The following is an 8,009-nucleotide window of genomic DNA, read 5'->3' on the forward strand; positions in this document are numbered from 1 at the left end:
CTTCTCCTTCTCCTTCTCCTTCTCCTTCTCCTTCTCCTTCTCCTTCTCCTTCTCCTTCTTCTCCTTCTTCTTCAACTTCTCTATCTTCTGACTTCTTTTCCCAATGAGAAAATATGAGTGTGGGGTTGCAGGCTGCACTAGTTTCTAATTATATGTACAGTTCTATTAATAGAAGACCATATGTTAATTGCGCATATAGTTTAATTGAAAGGGCCTCTTCTTGAGAGCTACTGATATTCTAATAGGGGAATTATTTTAAAAATCGGGATAGTTGAAGTTCTTCTAAGCCTGTTGGAGGATCTGCCAAGAGATGGAAAATGTTTCCACTTTTTGTTACTTTGCTTTTGAATGGCACCTGAAGCAAAAGTTGGTGGTACCGCCTCTTTTGAACAAAGACAACTCTCTTTACTATTTTCTACCCTTCCTTACTTTTACTTTTTCTGCTTTCTCCAGCTCTTAAAAATGTTCTGACTTCTAATGGCTCCTACAGACAGGGCTTAAATCCTTCAGACAGCAAAGAAGTTGTTTATCCCTGAACTCAGGAGTTTGTTCTTGGCTAGTTTGTCCATTAATTAACACAACTGAGGAATTCTACCTCACCCATACTGCCATGTTAATGCAGGAAAAACCTGTTGTGATTCTTTATGCGGGAAGAGAATGAGAGGAGAGATAAAGAGCCGGTGATACCAAGGCGTAGCTGCATAACAGATGTGCAGGTCATGTTTTAATTTTAATTTTTCCAAGAATCTTGTTTGAGAAATGGTAGAAAATTGGTCCAAGTTCTTTGTGTTCCTCAGTCTCTCCAATATGACTGTGAGAACACCATTCCTCCATTGAGTTTATTTATTTATTTATTTATTTAAAGATTTTATTTATTTGACAGAGAGAGACACAGCGAGAGAGGGAACACAAGCAGGGGGAGTGGGAGAGGGAGAAGCAGACTCCCCGCCGAGCAGGGAGCCCGATGCGGAACTCGATCCCAGGACCCCACGATCACGACCTGAGCCAAAGGCATTCGCTTCATGACTGAGCCACCCAGGTGCCCCTCCTCCATTGAGTTTAAAAACTTGTTCTTCCTCTTTACTGCCATCTGCCAAACTCATTCACTGGTTCAGTTGGCTTCCCTACACTCCAGGCCCTGCAGTCATCTTGAGTGAAGTCAGTTTCTTTCTTCCTTTCTTCCTTTCTTTCTTTTGATTTTATTAATTTATTTGAGAGAGAGAGAGAGAGTGAGTGAGAGAGCACAAGCAGTGGGGAGAGGCAGAGGGAGAGGGAGAAGCAGACTCCCCGCTGAGCAGGGAGCCCGATGTGGGGCTCAACCCCAGGACCCTGGAATCATGACCTGAGCCAAAGGCAGATGCTTAATTGACTGAGCCACCCAGGCACCCCGTGAAATCAGTTTCTATGTGATAGAAACTATTATTCTATATTTATATAGAATAATACAGGTATATTCTATATCTAATATTCTATTCCTTTATCTGCTCATTTCTGAGACTTTAACCTCACACTTCCATGGCCATACCCTAGTCCATGTTATCACCAAGAATTTCTCCACCTCTGAGATCTTAAATCCAAGCCACTCTCTTATTGCCATACCACACCTGAGAAACGTAAGACACTTCTGGCAATAATTGTGGTTGACTCTGGCTGTGATTCTAGAGGTTAAGAGTGAGGAAAAAAACAAGAGGAATAAACTCCCAAGGGCATTCATCTAACTCTCAGAGGTTCAGTTGATTTTGATGGGTATCCTACAGGGAGCATTTCTTCTGTCCTTCCTACCCGTTGTAAATCACTGAAGGAACTGGAGTTCAAATACTGACTCCATCACTTGGGTGAATTCAATCTCTCTTGTCTCTGTATTCTCATCTATGAGATGAGGATAGTTTTATTACTTTATAAGACTAAGTGAAATAATAAATGTATAGTACTTGGAAGAGCATCTGCCACTCAATAAGTGTTAACAATTATCATCAACATTTATTATACATATATATATACACATATATATACACACACACACACATATATATATACTTTTAGAGAGAGAGTGTGTGCACACAAGAAGGGGGAGGGGCAGAGAGAGAGGGAGAGAGAGAACCCTAAGTAGACTACCTGCTGAGCATGGAGCCCGATGTGGGGCTTGATCCCATGACCTCTAGGTGATGACCTGAGCCAAAACCAAGAGTTGGCACCCAACTGACTGAGCCACCAGGTGCCCCAACAACATTTATATGTCAGTGATTCCAAATCTCTTCACTTCAGTCCAGAATTCTCTCAGTGCTCCAAATCATATCAACTGTTTCCTGGACATCTTTCTTTGGGTGATGCTGGGCACTGCACACCTACATTTAAAACTTACCATTTTGGGGGCACCTGGGTGGCTCAGTTGGTTAAGGTCATGATCCCAGGTCCTGGGATCGAGCCCTGCGTGGGGCTCCCTGCTCAGCAGAGAACCTGCTTCTCCCTCTCGCTCTGCCTGCCACTTTGCCTACTTGTGCTCTCTCTCTCTCTCTCTGTCAAATAAATAAATAAAATCTTAAAAACAAACAAACAAAAACTTACCAATTTTTTTCTTTGCAAATCTGCTCCTCTTCTCCAAGGTTTTCTTTTTTCTTTTTCTTTTTTTTTAAGATTTATTTATCTGAAAGAGAGAGAGAGCACAAGTGGGAGGGGCAGAGAGAAAGAGAGAGAATCTCAAGCAGACTCCACACTGAGTGCAGAGCCTCACGCAGGGTTTGATCTCATGATCCTGAGACCACAACCCTAAGATCATGACCTGAGCCGAAACCAAGAGTTGTCACTTAACCAACTGAGCCATCCAGGTGCCCCTTCTCCAAGGTTTTGTATCAAATCTTTTTTTTTTTTTTTTAAGATTTTATTTATTTGACAGAGAGACACACAGCGAGAAAGGGAACACAAGTAGGGGGAGTGGGAGAGGGAGAAGCAGGCTTCCCACCGAGCAAGGAGCCTGATGCGGGGCTCGATCCCAGGATCCCGGGATCACGACCTGAGCCGAAGGCAGACGCTTAACGACTGAGCCATCCAGGTGCCCCTGTATCAAATCTTAAAATGATATCACCATGTCAGGTTACTCAAGTCAGAATCCAATCAATTACCCAAACTTGCTGATTGTATCATCTTCATTTCCAGCCCTACTACCATCAGTCTAATTCCCTGTCATTCTCTTTTTTTCTTTTGGATTACTGCTGCAGCTTCCTAACTTACTTCCCTCTCATTCTCTTCTTTCCCTCCCTCTTATTGTCTTGCTTTTCCACACTGCAATCTTGTATTCTCACTTCCCCTGATTAAAAACACTTTATGTCCCCCTTGCCCCTCCACGTCCAGCCCTATGCATATCAGGATGAAGTCCAAATTTCCTAATATAGTTTACTAGATTTTCTGTGAATGGTCCCTTACTTTCCTTTCTGGTGTTTTCTTTCTAGCTCCTCCCTCCCAAACCATGGTTCTACCATACAGAATTTGTCATGCTTGCCTCTTTTCCTCTTCTCACTCATCTAGGCCAGGAAAAGCTCTTACTTCCCTCCCTCTAGCTCAAAATATGGTCCGTGGGATACAGAGGACCTGAGGCCTTTCCAGGAGGCCTGCAAGGTCAAAATTATTTTCATAATAATATTTAAATATTATTTGCTTTATTCACTGTGTGAACATTAGCACTAATGCAAAGCCATAGTTTATAAAACTGCTGGCATTTTAGCATTGAATCAAGACAGTGATGCCAACTATGCTAGCATTCATTGTACTCCTCACTGTGACGCGCTTGAAAAAAAAAAACTAGTTTCACCTAAGAATGTCCTTGATGAAACAGTAAAAAATTAATTGTGGTAGGCTGGACAATGGTCCCCTAAAGATGTCCACTTTTTTTTTTTTAAGATTTTCTTTATTTATTTGACAGAGAGAGACAGCGAAAGAGGGAACACAAGCAGGGGGAGTGGGAGAGGGAGAAGCAGGCTTCCCACGGAGCAGGGAGCCCGATGTGGGGCTTGATCCCAGGACCCTGGGATCATGACCTGAGCCGAAGGCAGAAGTTTAACTGACTGAACCACCCAGGCGCCCCAAGATGTCCACTTCTTACTCCCGGAAATATGAATATGTTACCTTCCATGGCAGATAGGATTGTGCAGGTGTGAATAAGGATCTTGAGATGAGGTGGTTATCCTGGATTACTCAGATAGTTCAATGTAATCACAAGAGTTCTTAGACAAGGGAGACATAAGGGTCAGAGTCAGAGAAGCAGATGTGACCACAGACAGAAGCTAAGGAGAAGGAGAGGTAGAGGGAAGAGTGTAGGGGAGGGAAGGTAGTTGCTAAAGATCCAGCAGGCTTTGGAGATGAAGGAAGGGACCACAAACCAAAAAATGCAGGTGGCCTCCTGAAGCTGAAAACGGTAAGAAAAGGAATTCTCCTCTCGAGCCTCCAGAAGGAACATAGCCCTGCAACACCTTGACTTCTGACTTCAGAACTGTAAGATGATAAATTGTGTTGTTGTAAGCCGTGAAGTTTGTGGAAATTTGTTATAGCAGCCGTAGGACACAAAAACACTAATTTTATTAATGAAGAAATACAGCTATTTCTTCTCCATAAGATGGCTATCTCCAGGAAAAGCACACAAAAGATGGAGTTACAAGATGATTTAGCCACTTAAAAAAAAAAAGGAACACTGTTTTTAAGTGATAGAACAAATGGCAGGTCAATAATCATTATTCAGACTTAGAAATATAGCAGATATTTTCTCAAAAAAATGGACAAATAAGTCTAACAAAGAAAACAATTGCCAATATTTGTTGTCAATGACAAAATCTGAGCTTTTACACAAAAATTAGCATTTTGGAAAACTTGTATTCATCATTGTGAATTTGACAGTGATGAATACAAGTTTTTTTCTGATAAGTCCAAAAATAATATTATTGACCACGTTTTTTGATGAGTCTGTGAAAATAATATGATTTTTAAAATTTTATAATGAAATGTGTCAACATTTAGGAAATCTATATGATTCAGTGAGTCAATGTTTTTTTTTTTTTTTTTTTTTAAAGATTTTATTTATTTACTTGAGAGAGAGAGAACACATGAGAGGGGATAGGGTCAGAGGACGAAGCAGACTCCCCGCCGAGCAGGGAGCCCGATGCGGGACTCGATCCCGGGACTCCAGGATCATGACCTGAGCCGAAGGCAGTCACTTAACCAACTGAGCCACCCAGGCGCCCACTGTGAGTCAATGTTTTTACTTATTTAAATTTATATTTATTTTTTATTTTTATTTTTTTAAAGATTTTATTTATTTATTTGACAGGGAGAGAGACAGCGCGAGAGGGAACACAAGCAGGGGGAGTGGGAGAGGGAGAAGCAGGCTTCCCACGGAGCAAGGAGCCCGATGCGGGGCTCGATTCCAGGACCCTGAGATCATGACCTGAGCCGAAGGCAGACACTTAACCGACTGAGACACCCAGGAGCCCCTAAATTTTTCTTTTTTAAATTTTATTTATTTATTTGTCAGACAGAAAGAGCACAAGCAGGGGTGGGCAGCAGAGGGAGAGGAAGAAGCAGGCTCCCCACTGAGCAGGGAGCCCGATGAGGGGTTCAATCCCAGGACTCTGGGATCATGACCTGAGCAGAAGGCAGATGCTTAACAGACTGAGCCACCCAGGCACCCCGCCGTGGCCGGCTGAGCGCTCCAGTCCTCGGGAGGGAACCGCTGAATAGGCACCGAGGGCCCCTGCTCACCTTCAGACCAGTCTGCCACCTCAGGTTGAATAGCAGTGAACCTAGGAGCTGGAGCCGTCCATTCATGCTGAAATTCCTCCTTGGTCACAGCCTTCTCTGCAGTGGCCTGCTCTTCCTTTTCAATCTCTTCAGGACCCTATAGAGGTACAGATCAGGCATGACCTCCCATGGGTGTTCACGGGAAATGGTGCCACGCATGCACAGAACTTCCCTGGCCAGCATCTACCACAGCAGACCCACTGAGTGAGCTCCCTTGTTGCAAGGCCCATACAGTGCAGGGGAGAGTCTGTGTTACACGGAGCGGTGGTAGGCAGGTTAACGTAAGATGAATCTGTGAGAGGCTGGTGATCAGCCCTGGGATCAGTAGCCACCGTAAGTCTCAGCTCCCAGAAGGCTGTCTGGATCTGGTTAGTGAAGCTTCCAGCAATAGGAGTGGTTCAGGTAGCAGCAGCGAACTTCAGCACAGCTCGCTGGCCAGTATTCCTGGAGGATATGACACCGACATCAGCTGACTTTTCAATGGCAACAATGGCACGAGCTGCCAGCAGAAGCTTCTCCCAGGTTCTCTTCAGATTTATGATGTAGATACCATCGCTTTTCCTTTTGTAGATGTACTGTTCCATTTGGAAGTCAAGACGGGTACCACCTAAGTGGGTTCCTGCTGCAAGGAATTTGAGGACATCCTCCTCCTTCATTTGCAGGACATCAATGTCTCTGGACATTGTGAAAGTTTCCCTTTAAGTTACAATGGGAATGCAAAACAACACTGTAGGGACCTCTCCCTGGGTAGCACGGAAAGGTCCAAAGCATTTTATATTTCCACTTAGCAGTATACAAGTTCCAATTTTTCCATATCTTTGTCAATTATTGTCATCTGTCTTTTTGATTACAGATATTCTAGTAGGCATGAAGTGGTATCTCATTGTGTGTGTGTGTGTTTTAATTTATTCACTTCAGAGAGAGAGAGAGAGAGAGGCAGCATCCATGTGCACAGTCCAGCAGGCGGAGGGGAGGAGAGAGAGAAGCAGACTGCCTGCTGAGCGGGGAGCTGGACATGGGGCTTCATCCCACGACCTGCTGAACACGATCTGAGCCGAAATCAAGAGTCGGAAGCTCAATCGGCTGAGCCACCCAGGTGCCCCTCATTGTAGTTTTAATATGCATTTCTCTGATGGCTAATAATGGTGAACGTTTTTCATGTCCATTTGTCCATTTGCATATTTTCTTAGGAGCAATGTCTATTCAGATCTTTTACCCATTTAAAAATTGCATTATTTATATTTTTATGATTGAATTGTAATAGTTCTTTCTGTATTCTGAATATTAGATCCTTATCAGATATATTATTTGCAAATATTTTCTTCATTCTTTAGATTTTTTCAACACAAAAGACAAAAGTTTTTAATTTTCACGAAGTTTAATTTATTTATTTTTCTTTGGTTGCTTGTGTTTTTGGTGTCATACCTAAGAATCCATTGCCTAATCAAAGGCCAAGGAGATTTATGCCTATGTTTTATCCTGAGTTTTTTTTTTTTTTAATTAACTTATTTATTTAGAGAGAGTGCGCAGGTGGGAAGGGCAGAGGGAGAGAGAGAGAGAGAGAATCTCAAGCGGACTGTGCTGAGCGCAGAGGCAAGATGGGGTTTGATGTCACAACCCTGAGAACATGACCTGAGCAAAATTGAGAGTCCCTCGCTTAACTGAGTCACCTAGGCACTCCATCTCCTCAGAGTTTTATAGTTTTGGTGCTTACATTTAGGCCTTTGGTCCATTAAAGTTAATTTTTCATATGTTGTGAGGTAGTGATCCAAATTCAGTGTTTTGCACGTGGATATCCAGTTGTCTCAGTAACATTTGTTGAAAAATCCTTTCACCATTAAATTGTCTTGATATTCTTGTAAAAAATTAGTCAGTGTGTCAGGGTTTATTATTTCCAGAATCTCAATTCTATTTCATTTGTCTAAATCCTTATCTTCTACCCTTATGCTAGCAGGGCCACTGTATTTTAAAGAAGTCATATAAACAATCATTCTTTAACTTAAAGCAACTAATTCAAGGGTCAGAATTACCTCCCCCTCCCCACTGGTTTAAAACTTTCCCAAGAATCTCTTTCATCAGTAGCCATCAAGATCGTATCCAATGGGATCGTTTTGTTTTGTTTTGCTTTTTTTTAAAAAAAAATCAAGGTCATGTGCTAGGCAGAGTGGCCGATTAATCAAAAGTTAGCTGTACGGTAAAAAGCACTAGTATTCAATCCACTGTAC

At 42.6% G+C, this 8,009-nt stretch overlaps 1 pseudogene; it reads right to left on the bottom strand.

Moving 5' to 3' along the window:
* Positions 1-4,184: 4,184 nt before the first annotated feature.
* On the bottom strand, positions 4,185-6,570 carry LOC118012652 (annotated as a pseudogene).
* Between the last annotated feature and the right edge of the window lie 1,439 nt (positions 6,571-8,009).

This window comes from Mirounga leonina, unplaced genomic scaffold, assembly GCF_011800145.1.
Source record: "Mirounga leonina isolate KUSES-001 unplaced genomic scaffold, KU_Mleo_1.0 Mir_151, whole genome shotgun sequence".
In the NCBI taxonomy this organism is placed as follows: domain Eukaryota; kingdom Metazoa; phylum Chordata; class Mammalia; order Carnivora; family Phocidae; genus Mirounga; species Mirounga leonina.